This window comes from Cottoperca gobio, chromosome 6 (genome assembly GCF_900634415.1).
Source record: "Cottoperca gobio chromosome 6, fCotGob3.1, whole genome shotgun sequence".
NCBI classification, from domain to species: domain Eukaryota; kingdom Metazoa; phylum Chordata; class Actinopteri; order Perciformes; family Bovichtidae; genus Cottoperca; species Cottoperca gobio.
The window spans coordinates 21579528-21606183 of NC_041360.1; the positions used below are offsets into that span (position 1 = coordinate 21579528).

A 26656-nucleotide genomic window follows, 5' to 3' on the forward strand; every position below is an offset into this window, starting at 1 on the left:
CACTCTAACATGTGTTGCATGTTGTTATAGTGGGTCAGCAGACAGTAAGGGAATGAAGGACACAGAGTATCTTATAACATAACACAGGCCCCTCCGCTCCTGACCTATTCACTCCAAATACAGTAACCCCATCCTTGTAAACCTCATAGTGCTGCAGAAAGAGAAAGACAGAGGTTCGAGAGACAGAGGGTGAAGCACGGGGACATGTGGAGGGATGAATGTAGGTCACTAGGCTGTGCTGCGATAGGCTAGGTCTGAGGGTAGCTAGAAGATATATGACTGACTGGCTTCTACAGTATGTGGGTGAGATTTTGCTGAATTGCACAGTGGGAATTGGGAGGATCTTGTTGGCTAAGCTTAAGACCAGCAGAGGGAATGGACCTTACATCACATTAGAACTTCATACATCCGCATGTAAACTGGGTCAATCTTCAGTAAGCCCTTTCCATCAGGCCCCACTTAGAACTGGGAGCTGGGGTGTACGGTTGAGGGTGGCAATAGCCTACCACTGCAAGTCAGCAGCTGCTGGTTTTTCTCAGCCATTCCTCACCTCTACACATGACCTCCTCGAGTTTACCCTTAACTTCGTCGCACTGTGCAATGTACTGTAGGCTGTTTGAAGGAGAGGCTGACTGCATGCATTACATGTTTCTGCCCTCAGTGCTCCCAGTTAGTCAATGTAAAAGATCTAATGACAGGCAGACATGAATGGTATTCCATTGAAGCAGTATCATAAAGTAAAGATCATTTGCATATAGTTTCCCCTAGAGTGCAGAAGGCAAATCAAATGAAATGAAGTAGACGTGATTCTATGCGTTACGTAGCTTTTAATGATAAACAGTTTTAACCCTTCAAGAGAGAGGGAAGAAAATGGAAGAACTTTGGACAACTTTCAGAGCTGGTAGGTGGCTAGCATGACCAAAAGTAGATCAATGATATAACTGAAATATAGACAAATATGTAATAACAACAACAAGACCTGGCTCAAAGTCCAATCACATATATGGACGAGCTGTAAACCATCCTTTAGAGCACATTATCTACAGTCTGACAACTATTGCTCGTTGAGGAGGAATAAAAGTACAGTTCATTTACCATTTACATGGCAGAGGTGGAAACACCAATCAGCGTAGCTACTCCTACACTGAAAACAAATGTCTCAGCACACTTCAGCTTCTGCAAATATATATATAAAAAAAAGGGAACTTGCATGTTCTGGCATATGGAGGTTAGGAATTTTGGAAATACGACATCTTAATGTTTTAGGTTTGGAGCCATTGGGAAAGACGACACAGCAAGTTATAGACATGTCAGCATTTTTACGTTTTCAGGTTTAATACAGAGTCCAGAAGAATCACAGCCCAGAGGAGTTAAAGTGAATCTAATAGTAAAGACCCTGAAGATTCCCACCCGATAAAAAAAAAAACACTACATGAAAAGAAGCCTGGCATGTGAGCAGACCGCTTTGCTGAGCTACTCACTCTTCAATACACTTGGAATTCTGAATGGAGGCAGTGTTAGGTCTGCTAGGATAAAGCAAACCTCTTTAGCATTCAGCCGCTAGCTCCTGACCCTCAGGTCTTCCCTTAGAGGACATCCTGTTACATACACTCACTTCATTCAGCACTGCCTCATCATAATAATGCTTCAAGGCAAAAAAAAATAACAAAGAAGCTTATTGGCTACAGCTTGACTAATCTTCATTAACCCGGGAAAGTTGTTATATAGTGGTCAGATTAGTTACATTTGCATCACAGAATATGAATAATTATTTGTCAATACACACACATCTACTGCATGCATGACTTTCTATTCAATAAGCGTACGACACAAGTCTTTTTCTGAACTTATGACCCCCCTATCAGCAGTTATGAAGTGGACCAAGCCAACCTTGTGTTGCCACCAACATACAAGATGAAAACGTAAACACAGAAATCTGCTTCGCTGTAGACTGCGAGAGGTCTTGTGGATTGAGACGGAGAAAAACAGAGAGAGACGCATTGGGGGTGGAGAGGAATGTCAGTCAAGCTACATTACAGGGTCTTCGTCGGCAACATGTAAGCAAGTGAGACAGAGAGAGAGAGAGAAAACAACGGCAAGCCTTTGTGTTTTAGGTCAAGACCTCTCTTGTGCTCACTCAGCCAAGCCTGCTGAGGGCATTGTGCACACTGAGCAGAAGATGAGCAAGGTCATACGCGTTTGTGGGGGTTAGGGTTGGAGTTAGGGTCTAAAGAGGAGGAGCGGGGAGAGCTGACAAAAGACCACTAACCAAGAGTCGCCAAGGTCGCCATGGCGATGCCGACACACTGATCACACTTTGAAAATCAGCGGCAGAGGGCAGGCAGCAGGCATGGGAAGACGGCTTCAACTAACAACCACTGGAGATCAATCTCTCATCATCAAAATCAATAAATCCCATTACAGACTTAGTGTATTAGCAGGTCTGAACCCGTAATCATAGGGCCGGATGTATGAGGGGAGCATAAATAATCCATGCTGTCCTGATGGATTTCTGCACAGTTGCTTAGCATGTTCACCCAGCCCCCCCATGTTATGCTCATCCATCGATGTGAAGACCCACATTAGACAGACAGGCCATGAAGCTGCTCTTAAGCTCCGGCTGAGGCAGATAAACAGGCTCTGAATAAGACCCGGGCATGCAGGCAGCCTCCTACTCTCCCAACAGGAAAGGACACAGAACGCCGGAAGGTAGTTTACACAGCCGTATGAGATCTTTTAAGAAAATGATCTATAAATCACACGTATCGTTGAGCGTGAGAAGCAGTTCATGTCATCTGCTCCTGTGCAACTGCAAAGTATAATCGCACCTCCATGACTAACTATTGTGTCTTAGGCATACGATCAAGCTCTATACTTTCCAAATCCATCAACAATGAGGACAACATGCAGTTACAAGGGTGTGATGACATGATAGCACAGCTAAAGCTGGCAGAAGTCCAAGATGAGAGAGGTGTGTATGGGCTTGTCTCGCCAAGGCGAAAACAAAATGGCATTCATCAAAACACTGTGGTCCTTCCAAGTACATACCTTGGCAATGAGAGAAGACAGAAGTTGCACGCATAACATTTGTCTGTCTGCAGTCTTGCTACCTGTCTATAAAATAGACTCTTGATAGTTTATAGAATATAAGAAACCCAATCACAATTTAAGTAGACAAACTGCTACTGCCCTACCTTCCTCATCCCCCAAAAAACTTGAAGTCTTCGTTGCAATTGTGATCCCTGACAACATGACATCCAGCTCTTTCCACAAGTTTGTATGATCATTCAGTGCGTGTGTGTGTGCGTGTGCGTGTGCATGTGTCTGTGAGAGAGAGAGAGAGAGAGAGAGGAGAGAGAGCGAGTGTGAGAGGAGAGAGAGAGGAGAGAGAGCAGACTACAGGTTAATATTTAATCCACCCCATCCTGTGGTCTGAGTGCTAACAGGCCTGTCAGAAGAAGGGCCCCCGGGAATACAACGGTGGTCTTAGAGCAGCAATATGGTCTGATGGGGCTGACCTACCAGCTCCGCCTGTCCATTTGTTTGAAGAGTCACTCTATGAGCTCAGTCTGGACCGTTCCCGCAGTGTAAACACTCAACTGAGCCCTTATCACTCAGGGCTGATATGCTGGTCGGTGCACTCTTATCGTTATGGAGATTGACCAAGTACAGGGGAAGACATTGGACTTTAGCTGTAATCTGCGACAGATGAGTTGTATGATAGCGAACAGTTCAATCTGTACGTTATCAGGTGACTAGCCTTGTCATTTCAGGGTCAATGACAGTTAAATCTATACAGCACAAGCAAGTTTTGTTTGTCTGACATTTTAGACTTGAAAGGTCAAAAAACTGCTGTGTTTGCAGATTGTAATTCCTTAATATAAAGCGTACGTTATTTGTATAACTTTAATACAGATGCATGCTAGATTTTTGATTATTATTCCCTCATTGTTGTACATAATAGAAAACTATTAACAAAGTTGCGTAGCCAAATCCATAACCATAACATCCATAATTAAGCATGCATTAGACTATTTTACTATTGTATTCTATTTTTAATAATAAATAAAAAAGTAAGTTGCATAAGCCTCAGTGGACTTTGACCTCTGCATTGACAGCGTGTTCAGTGTCATAATAGTTGAATGTTCAGACACACAAGACAAAGCCTATACAGCTGGACAATAAAACACTGCAGAAGGTGCAATGTGACCGTGGACCACTTTACCCCCGTAAGGTCTACGGTGACCACCTGACCTGTGTGTGTGTGTGTGTGTGTGTGTGTGTGTGTGTGTGTGTGTGTGTGTGTGTGTGTGTGTATATGTGTGTGTGTGTGTGTGTGTATATGTGTGTGTGTTTGAGCGAGTTAAAGGTTTCCAAATGCTTACATTTCTTTAGATTCTTCTAAAATATGATTATTTTTGACCAGCTGCCATTATCTCAAATGTTTTGTGTTTCATGAGGCTACAAAGCATTTTATACTATACATATTACATACATATTGCTTTCCAATTAAAAGTTGAAAACTGAAGGGCAATGAGGTTGCATGCTGAAGCATTGAGCAATACATTTATGGGGCAAAATGTTTTTCAAAGCATATCATTTACAGTAAATCTAATAGGCCATTGACTATAGTCTGTTTTTTTTTTCTGCTGTGAGTCTGATGTGTCAGCAACAGTGAGGTCATATGGAGAAATGACGAAACTGCTGTGTAACCTTGACCTGCAGTATAGCCACAGCAACTGAACACCCCAGTGTGTTAGGTATATTTACAGCTGAATAAATAGCAGGCTCGACCCTCACTGTTTCCAGCTGCTAAAATCACCAATGGCTGACAACACTGTCCTTAAGCAACACCTCCTTTCAGTGCCAAACGCTGGCTCCTGGGTGCCACTTATTTCCAAATTAGTGATAAAGATCAGGCAGGCCACCATTACAAAACCTCCCTGCAGTACATCCAAACTGTAAATTTCAGAATGGGGAAACAGTTGCAATCTTTTCCAGCTACATTTAACACTTGACATATATATAGGGCTAGGGTAACCAGACAACAAGCGGAACTGGCTAACATTAAACTGGTCCAACAACACTATAAAGTGTCTTTATGAGTCACCTGTATATCCTGTCCAAATGACCTGAAGTTGACCTGTTTTATGATCTATGTCATCATTGCGTTTCTTGTGTTTAACAGATTTAACTGATTTTCCTCCCATTGCATACGCATGTACTGATGGCGGAGAACTGTACAATATTGCACAAACACATGAGAAAGTTACAGTATTAAGCATTGGATATGCATGTGGATATGGCTCTGTCTATTCTAGAGTGTCATTTTGGTGCTCAGAAGTTTCTAGGCTTGAATACGGAGACAGGCAAGTTTGAATAGTATGTACAAGTGGGCTCAACACATCGGTACAGACAGAAATAAAAATATTACAACATGAGCATCCCAATTACATATCACACAGCTAGTTCCCAAGAGAAGGGAATGTTCAAGGGGGTCTGTACTGTTCTACCAATTGCTCTGTCCGCTGAGGCTCTGCCAAGAAATATATAACATTTGACATTCTGTGGCTTAATATTAGGAGGACAGTACATGTGCTACAACATTAAAGGGACTATTTAAATTATTAGCATGATGCTAGATGATGAAGGAATAATAAATCTGATAGTATAGTTTCAGACTGAAATGAGGATTCAATTCCGATACATTTGGGTTTTGGACTGTTGGGTGGTCAAACCAAGCGATTTAAAGATGTAATCTGGCGATTTGTGATGGCCATTTTTCTCTATTTTCTAAAATGTTACAGAGTAAAGAATTGATCATAAAAATCAGATGAATCAACAATGGAAATAATCACTACCAGCATTTCAACTTTACCAAGTCATCAGAAAGGGGGCAATCTTTAACCTTCTCCCATGCCACCTTTATCTTTGCCCAAGAAACGATCCTTGCGCTGAGGCGTGCTCAAGAACTTTCCAAGTGAGTTTCACCAAATCACCAAATCTGAGATGAGAAGAGCATGATGCTGGAAGCAGTTCTCTCTGCTCAGACAGCTGTGTGTATCTTATTACATTTTCCAGCATGACACTGGAGTCCTGAGTTTCCCCTTTCTGGCTGCCAAACCAGCCTACGTGTTGCCGGGGTGGCATGCAGCACACAGGTCTGGTGACAAAACAACACTAATTTGCTACAGTAGAGGGACCACTGAGCACGACAAAACCTCAAAATGTTATGTTGGCTTCCAACATGCGGCAAGTGAGCAGATACTGCAATCAGCAAATGTTGAAAACAATGTCGGTATTCCAAGGGCTTATTCATTAATATCCTACTTACTCTCCGCCATCACCTCATACAACATGACCAATATACTAAAAATACTTGTGTAAGCTACACAGCTGGCAGCAGAATGGTTATGTTGCTTCTCGTAGCAACCTTATTCCAAACTTCTTTGCCCTGTCATGCTAAAAAACACTGTTGTATATTTAAAATATTGCAAGGCAGTGCTCGTGCCCTCGGGACGACTGTTCTGCATGGTACACTTGAATATTAAATCTTTAAAAATATTTTATATTTTTGCCATTCATCTGTGAAGGAGTAAAAAAAAAAAAAAAATGGACGGAGTTGTTTGAGTAATACGTGCGCATGATCGATACGATGTGGCGACGTTTGTAGGACGAGACATATGAAAGACATCGATTATATCCAGATATATAACAACACCGTATGGCTTAAAGTACAAATAATGGCTATGTTCAGAAGCGTCACAGTCGTGTCTCTGGGTATAAAAACGGGGTGAAGAAACATGCGGGTGGCTGGTTGCGGATAACCATCTCCAAAATGTTGTTGACTGCATGCGAAAACTTGTCTCAGTACTGCCTTTGTCTGTCGATGCTACCGAAGCAATTTGGCTGTGGAAGATATAGGCTCTTTGCTCTTGACATCAGTATAAAATATACTTCAAGCTTCACTGCTGGAGTGGTGACTACCAAGTTTCCCTGGTCTTTCTCATTGTAGGGCTTGTTAAGTGTAGGATAGGGAGAACAATGGAGATCACTCCACTACTTCGAATAGCATCTAGTGTTTTTATCCAAATGTTTGGTCAGGATTGCATTACACTGGTGTCTAGATAAGGGGGGCTCAATCAGCTGTGTACATTCAGTCTTGCACACGTGACTTTTTCGCAATGAAGGTCCACACAATGGAGAAGTGGAGAGCACTGTGTCAAACAAAGAGAATCATCCGACCCCTCTTGCCTTAACAGGACCAGTGCGTGTGACCAGAAGCCAAAAGCTTACTCTTACGCATTAGGGGGGGGGTTAAGGGTTCAACCTAGCTTATGGAGAGCCTCTTATTCTCCTCTTCTTTCTTTCTTCTTCTTTCCCTGAACAAAAAGGAGATGGTTTGTAGAGATTGCCTCTCCTGGTTATTCTCCACAATCCCTCAGTACATGTCTCTGTAGATCTCCTGCAGGAGTGGGTGCAGTGAGGTGTACATCTGTCTTTTGATCTCCTGGACCAGCTGAGCGTGCTCAAGTGACCAGTGCGGAGGTCAGCCAGTTTCTGCGCCATTTGGGAAAAGGAAGCGTCGTCGGGGTGATTGGCCGCAGGTGGAGCTGTAGCACTGCACAATGCCTTTCCCTGCATTCGCTCTAGATGTGAGTAACATTCACCAGGCCTGGGCGGTCTGATCACAGAAGGAAGGAGAGACAAAGTACATTGAGTGAGACCCTTAACCATAATCTCCTGTTGGAAAACATATTCAGAAGAAGGTGATACCAGAAACCATCACCAGTTCTGCAATGTTTGTAGATTGGTTTCAGATAGATTAAAAGTAAGACATGAGAAACGAACATATCAAATCCCATGCCAGCAATAAATAGCTTATTTTTATTTTCCCCTGAATTCTCACTCCAAAGCAGATGATAACGGCAAAAACAGAGCCAGGTCGCTATCATCCAGCTCCTGCCGTTAAAGTCATTGCAAACGGAATTTTGGCTCATATTCATCATATCACTGAAGGGCCTCGCAGGCTCTTGAGGAATTCCCGGGTGATGAAGCCTGAACCGTAAGCTACGAGAAGCCATCCTGTTCATAATGGAGGCGCGGCTGGCGAAGAAGAGGGCCTAGTACACAGCCATATTTAAACGAGTCACCTGATCATTGAGGTCCAGGCTCGAGAACCCGGGGGAGGGACTTTTCAAACTCCGTGAGCTCGGTGACGGTTCCCGACGGGCACTGGCAGCCGTGGAAAATCCGAACTTATGCCCTCCCGGTTCCTCGGCGGTCCCGCTGATGAGCCACCATCTTTGCCACCAGGTCTGCTCTGCCGATGGCGGGTCTCCATTGTATGGATGACGAAAGGGCTGTGGAGGAAAGAGACAAAAGTTAATGAGCTATACACGGAATAAGTGTGGTTGTGAAAATGGGTTCCGTCAAATGCAAACACAGTCAGTAACAGTGTGTTACTGTGAGATACATACAACATAAGCCTGACTACAGTAATATGGAAAAGCAAATGTTATACATGAAAAACTGTAGTTTACCCATAATCCTTGCTGAAGGAGAGGCAAAAACCAGAGCTTTATGCCACTTGAATTATTTCCACGATGAATCATTGTTACTTTTACCCTAAAGCTGTTCATTATGGTCACTCTTAACACTCAAAATGCAAATAATTTCTATAGAAAGATAAAAACAGGGCTAATGTTTAAACAGAGCAGTGTCGGGGGGAAAGACGACGGTCACCAAAAATAAGAACGGAATTATTTTAAACTTTAAACCTTCGAAACATGTTGAGTTATGTAAACGTAAAGCTAGCAGTGCTAGCAGTGATGCCCTTAATTTACCTAATAGGTTTTTTTTTTTAGCGATGCGTCCCTGTTCCCACGTGGACAGTACAAACATTGATGATGAGCAGGGATAACCGGCTGCTTGCACATCAGATCGGCGATATGACTCAGGACTGCTGTTGCTACAATTGGTTCACAGAAGTAGCAGGGAAGGTCATGAGCGGCACGACGTCGAGCGGTTTTCTTTTGTCTTTCTTCTACGTCAACACAACACCAGAACATTTACTATCAATAAGTTGATCCTAACAAGCATGGTGTACTTCTGAACAAGGGTATGTACCCATTGTTTTACAAGCATGCCCAATACTACATTTTGATCATGGATAGTAACTCGGCTTCAAACATGTTGCGCCTCGCGACAATAAATAACAGTTTTTCTTTTATATATGCTGTTGGCACTCTTTAGGGCTCACTGCCTGAACTAATGTCAGTGATATGGCAAGAAGAAAGAAGCAGAAATCGACATGTATTGTCGCATAACCTTAGGTTTGGTACGCCAACAGTCTTGTTGATTCTTAAGAATTTCCACGGACTACCTCATTACTCTCCTTCGACCCTGCAGGATGCCGCCTCACAGGGGTTTGTAGACCATACTATAGATATTCATACAGTTTACATGTAAGCAGAGCCAGGGGTTGCCACAGTGACACTCTACCTGACTCAGCTGCAAACACATGAGAAAACAAAACATCCTTTTAGCCTTCTTAGGACGGACTAATCAACCCTGAAAGTATGTGTTAGTTAGCCTTAGTGGTTGCTAGTTACAAGGTAAAACCAGGCAAAAACAAAAAAAACAGCAGGAAAACAGCTTTCTGTAGCTGCTTGGTTTTTTTTAGGGGCTTAAGACATCCGTCAAGGATCGTACGTGCTGTTAGGATGAATCATACCACGGCAAAACTACTTAAGTCAGACAAATAAAACTGATGGTTCACCTGTACGTAATCAAAGCAAACGGTGACACAGTATGGGCTGGGTTCCTTCAGACGTTGAACTAATGGTTCAACCTGAGGGCAAAAAGATCTGCGCTCATATTAACGATCCAAAGAAGTTGATGTAAGGATTGTCCCCCGCTGGGTGATTACCTACGGAAAGTTTTTGAACAATAGGATGTTTTTCTATGTCAACTGCTTTTCTTGAAACGCATTTTCAAGCATTATAAAATATTTGATCTAAATCTAAGTCAGTCTTAAATAATGCAAGACGCAACAACACCTTCAGTCATACTGTCACTAAGAATCTCACAATCAAAGTCATGGCAACGTGTGTTAGATTTGCACACATAGCTTTGGCGAATGGTACAATATGACTCGACACGAAGAGTCAAGGAGGCTGGATCAAACAATATGGCATTTCCCCAATTGATGTTGTCCAATGGCTGCACACCCAAGACTCCCTTGGACTTCTTCAATGACAGGAGATGGACTGTGTTTGAACATGGAGTGCCTTTGGATTGACCTGTCATCTTGACCTATTCACACCTACACCACAGCCATGCATGGATTCACAACAACACATGTGGCAGTCCCTGACCTCCCCCTGCCGGCCCCTTCTTTCTGGTGAAAAGAGAAATGAAAGAGAGAGGCAGCGAGCGGGAATTTTTCGTGAGATGGGATGGGTGATGAAAGAGGGAAGGCGTGGAAGGAGAGGACGGGCTCAAACACACTGGCTCTTTATACGATACAGATGTTTCCACGTCCAGCTTGTGTGGTGGATTGCATGCTGATTGAGCAAGTTATTCCTGTCATTGGCGGCTGCCACATTAATCTCTGGAGGTGCACGCTCCAAGGTCATATTGAGACATTAGTTGAAATGTCATCAGCATTAGATTAAATCTCTCCAATGTGGATGAAATAAATGAAAGGTTGGCAAGACAAAGTGGACCTTGACCTGTGAGGAAATGCTGGTAATGAGAAGAGCCATGAAACACGCGATCCACAAATGCACACCTTTCCACTCACCAACCACTAATGTTAATCAACGACAGGGGTGCTGGTTCTTGCGGTGAGAATGGTTCGAGCCTGGCTTGTTCATTTGACGTTCTTGAGGTAGGGCCTCGTAAAATCTGCCGGGCCAGAGTTTTCTGGTCGGCCACCTGTGGGTCTTCACTCCTGTCCCCGTTACCCATCTCGCCTTCAGGCTTAACTTTCTCTGACTGGGGATCCGACCAAACCGGATGGCTGTAATCAAAGCAGAAAGAAGGTCGATTAAGATTCAGGATGGGTGGAAAGATGCAATGTAAATAATAGCTTAATGCATTTGAAACATTTAAAACAGAATCGACTGCACAGGAGCAAATGGGGGAAACGGAGGCTTTAAAAAAAAGACAGTTTTGGAAAAATGTAAAATAGCTTGAGCTCCCCAAAACACAAATCATGATTCAAAAAGCTGACATTGGAGGAACATTTTCTAAATATTACGCAGACACCCCACACTAAGGAAATGAAACAACGTCAAAATATCAGGAATATTCATTCCGTCCAAACGAAAGCTGGGAGCAGTAGCATGCCGTGAGATTTTCAAAATAGAAAAACGGAAAAAATGTTTCCTGAATCTGGAGCCAACAAAGCATTATTTCTTCCTAATCTAGGAATCTGAGTATTCTGTGGTATCCTAAAACAAGAGATATCGCACATTTCCATCACAAACAACATGTCATAATCCAGCAAGGTCTAACTGGCTTTGCACAGAACACCGACCAAGTAAAAAAATGTACCCAAACCGATCACAGACTTGATGTCCGGCCAAGGTCTCACCAGTGGCAGCAAAGGTCAGACTAAACCACACACACACACACACACTAACTAGAATGGCTTTCAAAGAGAGAAAACACAGATCGATTGCCATAGAAGACATAAAAACAGCACGCCGACTACTTCAGTTTCACACAGCAGGTATCTCACTGGTAGGAGTGTATCCAAAATTACTTCCATGGGTGCAATAAAAACAACCCACACCCTCTCTGGTCACCCCAGTTAACCACGCCACACGCACCATATTTAGGGTCAATTGCTTCTTATGTCAGTCCGCCCTGACATAACATGTGCCCTGACAGTTAAAATGCACACACGCAGAAAGACTGAGCAACGATGCAACATCATTTTGTCAAATGTTGTATTTGTACTATGTTTGTTTATCTGTACACACGACATCGATTGCACGTTGTCCGTATGGGAGAGGGATCCTCTCTCGTTGCTCCCCTGAGGTTCTTCCATTTTTTCCCCTTAATTTTGGGGTGGTTCTTTAGAAGTTTTTTTCTATTGTGCGATTCGAGGGGGTCTAAGGACGAGGATGTCGGAACTGTACAGTCGTAAGGCACACTGAGACAAAAATGTATTTTGTGATAGGGGCTATACAAATAATTGATTGATTTGATTGATTTGATGCTTAAAGTCTTGCCACCCAGTCATGAACTGATCCATCAGCTGGGAGAACTGGGAACCCTAATAAGTGCATAAACTCAAAGTATCACTCAGTCATCACAGGACTGGGACCTGTATGAGACGGAAAGGAACCCTCAGTGCAGATTCATTGTAATATTACACCACACCGGAAATGAAGCACCTAAGCACGCAATCAGATTAATCTCTTGTAAAATTAATCCACAACTCCACTTTACAAAAGGCACATACATGCTTCTTGATTGCTTCGGTTGCCTTTGTCATGCAAAAACTCGAGCACAATTAAAAAGAAGACGATACGAATAGAACATAATCAATGTCATGGAAACGTAAAAAGGACTTTCCTTTGTCTGATTGCAGCAGCAAGGGAAAGAGTTGATGGACACCAAAGGTTTACTTACGTGTGTGAAGTGTGCTCAGCCAGAGACAAAGTTGTTATTCTACAAGAATGCGAATCTCTCAGACGGGCCTGAATCCCATTGATTAAAGAGATTAGAGGTGAAACTGTGTTTTTAACCCCTTCTCACCAATTTAATGCGCACAAGCTGATTCTCACACTCACACACCACACACACACACACACCACTCTTGAGAAACTAAAACATCCAGCTGCACCTGCCGCCTTGTATTTACAAGACCATAAAAGCATAAAGGAGATCTGATTCCCCTATTTTCTATGAGACGCTCACGTCGAAGGAAATCAGGCTAATGAGAGGACTGAGCTAGGGATGAGAACCGAAGCTCGCAGACAGCACGAGGGTTGCATTAGATTATGACCACAAAGTGGATGGATAATCTGAAACTGGTAAGTCCACAGCGGCGCCCGGGAAGGAGCCAAGTTCCAATACGATGAAGAGGAAGTGAGTGATGTTAGCTGAGCATTAAGTCCATTTCCTAAGATCTAGTGTAAGGGGTCGAGTATGGGTCCAGGGGGGACTAAACGGTGGGAGGTGGACAGTCTGTTCTCCCATTAAAATCACTGTTTCACGGCTGATATGATTAGTGCAGGCGACACCTCCTTCAGGCCCATAAGACTCTTTATTGCTGGGTTCATCACAAGCTACACAGTCAATGGGGTTTAGGGTTTATGCAGGGATCTCGTGAGGACCTGAGATCAGAGGTATCGTTACGGTGCTGGCTGATGAAAACCTCAGTCACTTCTGTGTTGTGTGATAATACAAATACTTTGGATGCTGTTTGATATTAAAAGAGATGATGATGTGATGATATTTTATAGCATTCTCCCAGAACAGTAACGCAAAGGCGATTTTGTGGAATTCATATGAGTGGCTTTTAAATTTGACTTACCACAACATTTACCCTGCATAAGTCCAATTGAATTAAATGTTAATTGTTAGCCTCTCCACTGTTTTAGATTACATGCATAGATTGCCTAAAGACAATCAATTTTAACTATAAAACGAGCAGTGCATGTTGTTCTATAGTCTATTACTTAGAAAAAAACCCCGCCCCCCCCGAATCCCAAGGTTGCCCTGGTTCTCAAATATATTCCTCCACCTCTACGGTTACAATAGGCTCATGAAAACTCAATACACATGTAGCGTAAGAGGAGGCTTGAAAGAAATAATACTACTTTTAGGCACCCTGTGTTATCATCCAAATCTGGGCTTTGTCTTAAGGAAAGCATTTTAAAAGTCAATGACCTCATGGGACAAAATAAAGATCGCCTCTGCATCCTCACGTTCACCGACACCAGTAGGAATATCCACACTGTCTGCACATCATATAAGTAACCCACCGATTGCATTGACCTTATGATCTTCTACTAAAAATACACTGACAGAACCAGAAAAAGATAAGCAACCGGCCTGCCCACCAAACAGACACAACACGGCAACTAAAAATCTGTTCAGGACTTGAACAAGAGGTCAGCATGGCCATGTTGTATGTTTTACATAGAGGTAAAACATCACCGCGATGGCAAACTTTGACCTCAATATTCCTGTATTTCAAACCAAGATCAGCGGCATGAGGTGGAAATGTGATGTAAGGCCTATGAAGACAAGGCTGTCTTTTAGGGTGTTACAGATGTTTGCATGTGCAGGTTTTTTAAAGTACTTCAAAAGAGAGTGACGTCTTCGACTTACAACAGAGTATTGGGCAGATCTTGGGGGAAAGAAAAATGTTTCTTTATAGTTTCTAGAATATGCTGACAACGTCATGGGGAAATAAAGCCGAGATATAAAAATGTCACAATATTACACAATAAAGTCGTAGTTTCCAAGACAAAAGTCATATGAGAGTAAAGTCCTTGATTTCACAAGGACATTGAAAAGTAAAGGTATGACTTGGTTCTCGAATTAAGACTTTTGCCGAAAACATTACACATTTATTTGGGAAAAAATATTATTGCTCATGATCTCTTTAGAGACAACATAATACAAATTCAAACATGGTTTAAGTTATTTAAGTACTTTGCACCATCAATTATTGCATTATAATGGTACATTTGGACTATTTGGGCTCTTAATTAAAAATTAACTTGTTCAGCTCTGGCAATTAGTGCAATCCATACGTTTTTGGGAGTACATAATCAGATCCCTTCTTGTTCACACAATCTGCAAACACAAGGTTCAGTAGGTTCAGCCCATTGCAAGCAATACGACTCCGAACTGCAAAAGAATGCATATATTCTTCAGTTCAGAGACTTGCCTTAACATTCACCTGTGGTGTTAGCTTCTTATTTACTATTCAATCCTTATGGACATCTGCAAACTGTGGTAACATGTTAAAAGTAGGGGGGTTTGCAAGTAGAAGAACCCTGCATGCATTGTGTGTGTGTGTGGTGTGTGTAGTGCATGCGCTGGGATTCTTGAAGGAGAGGCCAGACCAGCCCTCTCTGTAGGCGACTCACCGTTGTGGGACAGCCCACTGACAGCACTTCTGGAAGCGGCAGTATTGGCACTTGTATGCGGTTACTTTTTTGGATCTTGCAGCGACGCTCACACTTGTTACATACTCAGCTTCAGACGGAGGTTCGTCGGAAAAAAACCCGAAGACACGAAGAGGAAAACATGTTAAAATTGAATACTGCTTTCCGTGACGCAACACATTCTAATGGACAGCCAGTTAATAAAACCTGAAATATTTACCAGAGACACGTAAATGTGATCCTTTTTAAGAGACCTCTGATGGATGAACCAATCAAGATTCCAGACAAGAAAAAAACTAAAACTAACTTTATAGCAGTATTTATTCCCATATGAATCGTACGTGACAAAATCAGACAGATAGTTTTTCACCATCAGTTTCTCCTCCTTACAAAAATTTGGACAAGAAGAAAAATTTTTTAACTTTGGAGAGGAACAGATGGGACCAAGTGGCATGTCTGTGGTTGGGCTGGACGGTAGACAATGGCCTGGGGGAATTGCTTAATAACACATTTTAGTTCATACTAAAGAGGCAAATTGCATTTATCCAACTGTCCCCCAGGGTGACTAAATAACACAAACACCCGTAAACACATGCCTAAGTATAATAAGGACTGACTCCACCAACAACCTCCAATCTCCACAGCCACCGACCACATATTCAATCATAAAACAAGAGGACATGTGAATATCTGGTCAAAATGGGGATCATGCCGATGATGCTGTTGTGTCAACTGTCGAAAGGTATCAGAGTATTGACAAACACAGAGGTCAGCCTGCTCCTATTTATGTTCCATCACCCAAATGACGGAGGGGGGGGAAAGGAAAGGAGGGAAGTGCGTATGGGCCCGCTAACTTTGACGTGCTTATTTAGTTATGAAGGAGTGTTAGAGAAAGCAACCAGTTGGTCAGGGTTATTAAAAGGATCAATAATCTGTCAATCATCATTCACACTCATTGGACCAAAAAACCCAACACCTGGTAAAAAACAGGTGGTCACATGGTCATGTGATATTTCTCGACTTCATGAGTCGCAGACAAACCGACCGAACGCTAGATTACAAACATTTAACCAGGCTCACAGCAGATTATGGGATACTGAGGCGGAGAGGAGGACGCATCCTGTCGATAAAAGGTGCTTTGGGAGCATTGTTGTGGCACTGAGTTAAAGCGTATACCATAACAGTGATGGCAATTTACCCTTGTTCAGACGACCATATTGCATTCCAGCCTCTCTCTCTCTCTCCATTCATGTCTGTCCACCTCTCTAACCTCTCTGTCAACTTGGAATAGAGGCTTTTAAAAAAAGAAAAAAAGACGGCGGCTACAGTTGGGAGTAAGGTTTGAAATGTGCCAAGCCTTGCAGACTCTATGGGCCGACCCGATTCGCGAAATGCTTCTTTTGACTTCAGATGATCCAAGCTAATTGTTGCGAGAAGGGGCTTACTTATTACCCTCTGACATATGATAGAGACACTTTTAATGGACTCCTCCTAAACGGGTAGAAGAAGTTAACAAATTGACCTGACTTTTGGGATAACGGTGCGTTACAGCAATACGCAATTCACCTGCATCGGTCACTAGCTTTGGCTCTGCCCTTGGACGACCGACAATACTTCTGTATTGATGTACGGACACGCAAGCCAAGACAACAATCCTGCACCACTGCCACAGACTCATTACGGTGAGGCTGCCTCTGCTGCGAGGGGTGAACGTTTATATGTTATGGTTACTAAGGCATCGGATCCTGACATTCATTACCCCACAGCTGTCTTGGCTGATACATTAACCGCATCAGTGGATCAAGTGAGGAGGTGTCGTCTCTCACATCAGCTACTTTTTTTTCCAGCTTTTCCCCCGTAAGCCATTGATAGAACAAAATAAATACAGAATACTGAAACACAAAACAAGTGCACACACACTTCAAGCTAGACTATCTTGTTCACCTTGGATTGTTCTTCAACATGACTGGTGAACAATTAACTGAGAGATTATTGAGCGACTACGGTAAAGCCAGAGCTTCTAGATCTGATGCTTTAGGAAGTCATTAGTAAACAGACCCACTGCCTATGGTTTCTGGCCGACATGTCATACTTTCTTGGTTAATGTGCAGTCAGGGTTTTGTATTGTCTGTGCTGAGTGTGGATGACTTTGGGAGGACGTGATTGATGGATATGACAAGAAATAGAAAGCAGTCTCAAGTGAAAGTGAAAAGGTGTGGGTGAGAGATAAGAGAGACTAGTTAAGGCAGATGCATGTGTGATAACAAGCCTACAGTCACAGTAAGTCTTCAACAACTGGAAAATCCATTAAACTGGCGTCACTAATTCTTATTTGGTCTCGTTTCACCATGTCTAATGCGGATTAGAGATTAGAGATGAAAATAGAATACTTGGTGTGTGGCTGTAATAATTCATGGGAGGGTTTAGTCTCACCTTGCAGACTTCGAGGACGTGGACTCCATAGGGTAGCACGAGGCGCGGTCAGCACAAAACTCGACACTCCAGATTAAGCGAAGGAGGAGCGCAGATGAGAACTCCTCCTGGACCGCTGCGAACCCGTAGACAACCGACGAGGGCTGGATTGTGGCGTAAGGGAATCTACAAACGCACATGGGAAAGGATGATAACGTGTCAATGTTCAACACTTCGGCGACTGAAGAGAGCGATTGCCAATACATAACGACACACCAAGTCTAAACCTTCAAGTTAGACTATCTGTCCTCGGTTGCCTTCTTACACAACCACTCTTGGGTTATTCTTCAAAGAATGGTAAACAATTAACTGCTACCCACAAACAACAAGTCCAACAACTGATTTGAAAGTGGCTTTCAATGTGCTGTAGACCACGATCATCATTCATGATATGTCAGAGAAAACTGTATATTGGTATGGCAAACTGATAGAACGCGCTGTTTTATAGAACTAAGATTCATCTGAATTAACGTTTTGTAATGATGTATGTTTCGTATGCTTATGCAACAAAAGCATGAATACGCAGGTCCTTCATAAGACCATAGAACATAAACTAGATGATCGGACGCAACGCTCCCAGTGATTACAGCAGAAATGGGGGTTTTATTTGCCATGGTGCCAGAGGGTGAGCAATGTTGTTAAATACTTTATCTAAGTCCAACAATGAGACCCTCTCATACTGTGTTATAGCCATGCTTACAGAGAGCAAATGCTGAGATTTGTGTGAGAAAATTGTAGAGATAAGTAAAGCTAATAATTGCTGATATGAATATAATAAAACTCTAAGTCTCCCCTCCCTGTGGGAAAAGAACTAGTGAATTTAAGCTAGCTTGACCTTGGCCACCGGCAAAGACAGAATGTTCCCACACAACTATTTATTCCAGAGATATTAATGCATCTTGTGGGTGTGATGCTTGTCACAAGCATCACAGTGTTGGCAGTATAGTATACTGATATTCTCTTGGATGACAGCTCACCATAGGTTGCCAACAGTTTTCGATTTTCCACCTTGGGAATGAACGTGGTTGGTAGAACTTGTTTGTACACAAATAGCCAAAGCCGAAATGGTACAAAAAAACAGTGGCATAAGTACAAAAGCCACATGAGTGCGTAGGAGAGACGGACAGAGCGGGGATAAGCGGCATTGAGCAGCGAACCTGGAGCTGTGTTCCTGCTTGTTGCACATGTTTAATGGTGGTGAACAAGAAAAGCAGTGTCAGTGATTCTTTTTACACATAATATCTGAACACCCACTCACAGACTTTTCCATGAAAAATCAATACGTTCCCTGATGCCTTCTACCCTACTTCCCCTCTCTTTCTTCTACTCCTCCCTCACACCCTCTATTCTCCCAGTACCTTTTTATCTTTCTGGATATTCACTGATCTGCGTCCCTAATTGTACACAGCATAAAATTTCCAAGACGCCCATTGTGACTTTTATTCAGGAGGGGGAACACAGCAAGCAAAATGCATGTTCATGAGAGGGGGGGTGGATGGTGGATGAGGAATGTGTGAATTCTCTCATTGGATATGGGGAGTAGAAGGGCTCGGGAGGACAGAGGGGGTAAAACAGGGAGGGAGTAAACCAATAAGGAAAAGAAATTGACAGGGGAAAATGCACCGAGACCAAACAAACCGATTAAGTCAGGGGGCTTTGCCCCCCCCCCCAAAAAAAAAAAACAAAAAACAAAAACACCCCAACCCCCAAAAAAACCAAACAACCCCCCCCCCCCGCCCCCACCAAAACAAAACACCCCAAAAAACCAAAAAAAAAACAAAACCAAAAAAAAAAAAAAGGGTTAAAACTATCAGACTACCTGAGTAAACAAAGGGTCACGGGGTTCTAGCTCATATTTGTGGAGATCAAGCCAAGAGTTAAATAGGCAAAGTGGATGTCCCTCTAAAACATTCGTTGCGAGCAAATAAGGGATTATGGGGGGGTTAAGGGACCCCGGCTCTGGACAACAACAACAACAACAACAACAGTGGCAAGGAGATTACATGGTGCCGGGCTCACTCTTGAACGGTGACAAGACGTATGGTAACAAACCCCACATTGTCATCTAAAGAGATTATTTCATTCATGATAAAATGAAGATCACCTAGAAAACAGGGAACCTTCAGAGGCCATGCTGGAGGACTGGGTATTCGGGGACTCAAAGGAGCTGAGGGCGTCATGTTAATGGGACTGAGAGAAGTCCTGGATTCCCCCATGCGCCCATGAATCGTAATCTAGCACAGGGGTGCTAGCACCAGTCTCAGGGGACGCAGGGGGATGGTTAAGTGCTCTCCATGTCGACCATCGCGGTGGAGGAGAGGGCTGACGGGCACTCTCACTCATCAGACTGGAGAGGACAGAGGGAGGTGCAGAGGGGGAAGGCAACAAAAGGTCAAAGAGGTCAAAGAGGTGATATGGAAACACATACAGAGGCAAGAAAGACAAGATGATAATTCATTTTTAAGTCAACTCTCTCGGATTTCTGAAGTCAGCTGCTACCATGCTCCCAAAAGTAGAGGGATACACAAGGTCATGAGGAGACCATCTGGGAACCATGAATGTTTGTACAATCTTTTGCCAATCCATAGAATAGATGTTTTTTTAGCAGAAAGGTTAGGGGATCACCAAAGCTGTCAGTATCCATCCTCTGGGCCCATGAATGCGTACACAATTTCTGCTAGCTTTGAGATAGTCAGTTGGGATCAAATGGCGGACAACTGCACAATGGTGAAAACTGATAACCATCATTAACACCATCAACACCAAAGAGTAAATATGCCTGGTTGTCTTCAATGCACGATTAACACAGCATAATAGTAAATGAGCAGGCGGATGCAACGTGAGGCCTCACTCTACATGTGTGCCTGTGTTCATAGTGGGTCAGCAGACAGTAAGGGAATGAAGGACACAGAGTATCTTATAAATAACAACAGGGCCCACCTCCGCTCCCTTGACCTATTCACTCCAAATACAGTAACCCCCATCCTGTAAACATCATAGTGCTGCAGAAAAGAGAAAGACAGAGGTTCGAGAGAAGAGGGTGAAGCGGGGAATTGTGAGGGCTGAATGTAGCGTCCTTGGCTGTGCTCGACTAGGCTAGGTCTGAGGGTAGCTAGAAGATATCTGGAGGACTGGCTTCTCCGTATTGTGGGTGAGGGTGAGAATCTTTGCTGAATGAAACAGGTGAGGAATTGGAGGATCTTGTGGTAGGCCTTAAGAACCCAGCAGAGGGAATGCGCGCGGGGACTCATCTTCTACACTCACACCCCAGTAGAACATCAATACATCCAAGCATGTAACACCCTGGCCCGATCACACTTAAGATAAGACCGTTCACTCAGGCCCCAATTACGAAATGGGACCGCTGGGGTGTACGCAGTTTGAGCCGGTGGCAATAGCCTACCAATGCAAAGGCAGCAGCTTGCTGGTTTTTCTCAGCCATTCCTCACCTTCTACACATGACTCCTCGAGTTTAACCCTTAAACTTCGTCGCCAAGGATGCAATTTTGTCTGTAGGCCTGTTTGAAGGAGAGCTGACTGCATGCATTACATGTTCTTCCCTCAAAAAGTGACTCCCAGGTTAGTCAATGTAAAAGATCTAATGACAGGCAGACATGAATCGGTATCCATTGAAGCAGATCATAAAGTAAAGATCATTTGCATATAGTTTTTCCCTAGAGTGCAGCCCGGCAAATCAAATGAATGAGTAGACGTGATTCTATGCGTTACGTAGGCTTTTAATGATAAAAACAGTTTAAACCCTTCAAGAGAGAGGGAAGAAAATGGAAGAAATTGGACAACTTTCAGGCTGGAGGTGGCTAGCCTGACCAAAGTAGATCAATGATATAACTGAAATATAGAAAAGATGTACAACAACAACAGACTGGCTCAAAGCCAAATACAGATATGGAACGGAGCTGTAAAACAATCCTTTAAGCACATTATCTACATCTGCAACGATTGCTCGTTGAGGAGGAATAAAAGTACAGTTCATTTACCATTTACATGGCAGAGGTGGAAACACAATCAGCGTAGGCTACTCCTACACTTGAAAACAAATGTCTCAGCACACTTCAGCTTCTGCAAATATATATATAAAAAAAAGGGACTTGCATGTTCTGGCATATGGAGAGTTAGGAATTTTGGAAATACGGACCATCTAATGTTTTAGTTTGGAGCCATTGGGAAAAGACGCCACAGCAAAGTTATAGACATGTCAGATTTTACGTTTTTCAGGTTAATACAGAGTCCAGAAGAATCACAGCCCAGAGGAGTAACGGTGATGAATCTAATAGTAAAGACCTGAAGATTCCCACCGTAAAAAAAAAACACTACATTGAAAGAAGCCTGGCAGTGAGCAGACCGATTTGCACTGAGCTACTCACTATTCAATACACATTGAATTCGAATGGAGGCAGTGGTGTGTTAGGTCTGCTAGGATAAGCACACCTCTTTAGCCATTCAGACGCTAGCTCCTGACCCTCAGGTCTTCCCTTAGGGACATCCTGTTAATTTAAATCACTTCATTCAGCACTGACTCATCATAATAATGCTTCACGGCCCAAAAAAAAATAACAAAGAAAAGCTTAGTGGGTACAAGATTATACTCTTCATTTAAACCCGGGAAATTTGTTATATAGTGGTCAGATTAGTTACATTGGAATCACAGAATATGAATAAGTATTGTCAATACACCACATATACTGAATGCAGGACTATTCTATTCATAAGCGTAGACACAAGGCTTTTTTGAATATGGAGTTTGTTGCCCCCCCTATCAGCAGTTATGAAGGGACCAGCAAACCTGTGTTGCCACCAAACATACAAGCTGAAAAACGTAAACAGAAATCTGCTTCGCTGTAGTGTAGACTGCGGGGTCTTGTGGATTGCGACGGAGAAAACAGAAGAGGGAGAGAGACGCATGGGGTGGAGAGAATGTCAGTCAAGCTAAATTTACAGGTCTTCGTCGGCAACATGTAAGCAAGTTGAGACAGAGAGAGGAGAGAGAAACAAAGGCAAGCTTTGTGTGTAGGTCAAGACCTCTCTTTGTGCTCCTCAGCCAAGCTGTGCGGGCATTGTGCACACTGAGCGAAGTGAGCAAGGTCATACGCGTTTGTGGGGGTAGGTTGGGAGTAGGGTCTAAAGAGGAGGAGCGGGGAGAGCTGGACAAAGCCCACTACAGGAGTGCCAGGTCGCCATGGAGATGCCCGACACACTGATCACACTTTGAAAATCGCGGCAGAGGGCAGGCAGCAGGCATGGGAGACGCTTCAACTCAACAACCAAATGGAGATCCCAATCTCTCATCATCCAAAATCATGAAATCCATTACAGGAATTAGTGTATTAGCAGGTCTGAACCCTAATCATAGGCCGGATGTATGAGGGGAGCCTAAATAATTTTTTTTTTTTTCCCATGCATGTCCTGATGGATTTCTGCAAGTGCTTAGCATGTTCACCAGCCCCCCCATGTTATTGCTCATCCATCGAGTGAAAAGACCACATTAGACAGACAGGCCATGAAGCTGCTCTTAGCTCCCGGCTGTGAGGAAGATTATAAACAGGCTCTGAATAAGCCCGGCATGCAGCAAGCCTCTAACTCCAACAGGAAAGGAGAACAGAACAGCGGAGGAAGGTAGTTTACACAGAGTAGGAGATCTTTAAGAAAATGATCATAAATCACAACGTATCGTTGAGCGTGAGAAGCAAGTTCTGTATTGCTCCTGTGCAACTGCAAAGTATAATCGCACTCCATGATAAAACTATTGTGTCTTAGCATACGGAAAAAAATCAAGCTCTATACTTTCCAAATCCATCAACAATGAGGACAAACATGCAGTACCAACGGGTTGTGATGACATGAGACACAGCTAAAGCTGCAGAAGTCCAAGATGAGAGAGGTGTGTATGGGTTGTCTCGCAAGGCGAAACAAAATGGCATCATCAAAAACACTGTGGTCCTTCCAAGACAACCTTGCAATTGAGAGAAGACAGAAGTTGCACGCATACATTTGTCTGTCTGCAGTCTTGATACCGGTCTATAAAGTAGACTCGTGATAGTTCTATAGAATATAAGAAACCAATCACAATTAAGTAGGCAAACTGCTACTGCCCTACCTTCTCATCCCAAAAACTTGAAGTCTTCGTTTGGCAATTGTGATTCCCTGGACAACATGAATCCAGCTTTTCCACAAGTGTTAGAGCATTCAGGTGCGTGTGGTGGCGTGTGAGGTGGCAGTGTCTGTGAGGAGGAGAGAGAGAGAGAGATGATGAGAGAGAGAAGAGAGTGTGTGAGAGATGAGGGGAGAGGAGAGAAGGAGAGAGAGGCGTTAGACTACAGGTTAATATTAATCACCATCCTGTGGTCTGAGTGCTAACAGGCCTGTCGAAGAAGGGCCCCGGGATACACGGTGGTCTTAGAGCAGAAATAGGCTGATGGGGCTGAACCTAACAGCCCCGCCTGGCACATTTTTGTTGAAAGAGTCACTCTATGAGCTCAGTCTGGACCGTGCCCGCAGTGTAAACACTCAACTGAGCCCTTACCTCAGGGCTGATATGCTGGTCGGTTGCACTCTTATCGTTTAGGGAGATGACCCCAAAGTACAGGGGGGAAGACATTGGGGATTTAGCTGTAATCTGCGACAGATGAGTTGATGAAGCGAAAACAGTTCAACTTGTACGTTATAGTTGACTAGCCTGGTCATTAGGGTCAATGGACAGGTAAATCTATAAAAGCAAAAAAGCAAGTTGTGTGTCTGACATTTAGACTTGAAAGGTCATAAAACTGATGTGTTGCAGATGTAATTCAGATATACAGGTACGTTATTTTGTATAACTTTAATACAGAGCATGTAGATTTTTGATTATTATTCCCTCATTGTTGTACAAATAGAAAACTATAACAAGTGCGTAGCTTCCTTAATCTGCTCTGACATAATTTCCAGTCTGCGTGGCCCCGTTGTGTCACAAACATCGAATTCTATCTGACGACACAAACAGTTTACAAGTCTGAAAGTGTGTGCGTGCACAAGTCAAGTCTTTTTTTCTGAATCTCTAGTGTTTTATGGCATGGGAACACGCTAAGGCACAGATCGTTTGTGGTTAATCCCGAAGCCTACCTGGGAACTACAAGTCCCAGGAGTCTTGCGAGGGGGAAAAACCGAGCTGCATTGAATGAATTCTGCATGTGGGACTGACATTCTGTGAGAAGATATAATAAGTAAGTAGAGGCAGTTTGAGGGTCAGTAATCTACTCATGGCATTAGAAATGTTTGGTGAGTTAGTACAACATAGCAGCGAGTGAGGAGAGGAAAATCAGACAAAAAGCGTGACAAAAACAGGATTATAAAACAGTACATACTGCATTTCCATTAGTGCATCTTCTTTACTGTATCATTATTTGATGTGATGCAAATAAGACTGCATTCAGTTTCTCGCATTTAAATCCAGAGAGATGTGATGTGTCAAAAAAAAAAAAAGTTGGCAACTATGGATGATTTCTGATAATAATAATAATAATAATGATGAAATTCTGTGCATATATTACACGTGAGAGTATGCAACCTGAGAACACAGTATAAAAAGACGAGACCAATACTGTACGATCAGTGCTGCGCTGTAGCTTGATTTTTCAAATGATAAAAAAGAAAGGTCACAGAGGTCAAGTTTTAATCAGCTACTCAAAGTTGTGAGCTAGCACAGCCCTGCACAGCCCACGTATGCTTTCAGTTCAAATCCTAAGAGCTTAATTTAACAAATGAATGAAATACAGTTGAAATGAACTGAACGCATACTGCGGCGTCGATGGTTCTCCATCTAAAAATAGCAATTAACAAAAGGAATGTCCCCAACGGGATTCAGATCTATGCATGTTCAGATGACCGGTTGCCATGTCAACCCTTAAGTCTATTTACACTGCACTCTTCAAATCGTGCCATTTCAAATACACAATTATCTGATTTAGTCATACATATATACTTTAGTATAAAAATATGATCCAATTCAATTAAAAACACAAGTATGTGGCATTTAAGCAAAAAAAACAAAAACATACAGTACTTTATTACATTTACCAAAACGAGGAATACAAAAGTTGATCATCATTAGTACCTTGTATACCTCATGAGCTAAAAGTCGGGGCGAGCAGTCAATGTGATCATTTCAGCTATGTACAGTACACTCTGTTTATACAATGTGATGTAATTATTACCATTTCTTGTGACTGAATTTCGAAAAAAGAATCCATTATGATTTAAGTAGATTTTGGTTGGATAAGGAAACTCCGTCGCAGATTTACATACTATATATTATCCAAACTATCCTTATCACCATTCCCTTACTGCAGGTCTTCTGTGTAGCATGTTCTTTTTTTTCTACAAAAGCAAGTATGACAACAAAAATTACAGGAGTGGCCTCTTCACATGCATCGTTATCGTCGTAGAGGACAAAAAACAACTTGTGGAAACGTATTTGGTCTCAATCCATCACCAGACACTTGTCTAATTGCAAAAAAACAAACATCTTTTAGCCGTTTGCAAAGTCTAAGTCGCTTTATTTCACTCATACAGTTAAATAAGTGCAGATTTCTTCGCCCCAAATCAAGTGTCTAATGATGAAAATCTTCTTATTGTTAAAGTATTGGTTTAATCTGAGGCCAAACCATTGTTTTTATAGTGCTTTTCCTTTGTCGTAATATAAAAAATGTGCACATAAGACCCCTGAATCTTAATCAACTGCATGTGTTATGATGACCAAACACGGCCAGTGAAGTACAATAGAAGGCAGACAGAGACTGACAGAGGGAGGGAGGAGGAGAGACACAATAATGAGATGTATTTTGAAGGGACGGGGCTTCAATGACTGAGAAAAAAAAAAAAACATGAAATAATTTATGCCAAAACGCCAAAAATCATCTGCCTGTAATGAGGTTGTAATGCGCTTTATCTGGGTGGTGGCCCTCGAATAACAGCACACAAAACATGATGGAGTGCCAAATGTCTGCGCGTGTGTTTTGTGAAAAAGGCATTTTTAACAGGTATAAAATAGT

At 42.7% G+C, this 26656-nt stretch overlaps 1 pseudogene; it reads right to left on the reverse strand.

The window, feature by feature from the left end:
- Positions 1-8123: 8123 nt before the first annotated feature.
- Positions 8124-18306, reverse strand: LOC115009435 (peroxisome proliferator-activated receptor alpha-like; annotated as a pseudogene).
- Between the last annotated feature and the right edge of the window lie 8350 nt (positions 18307-26656).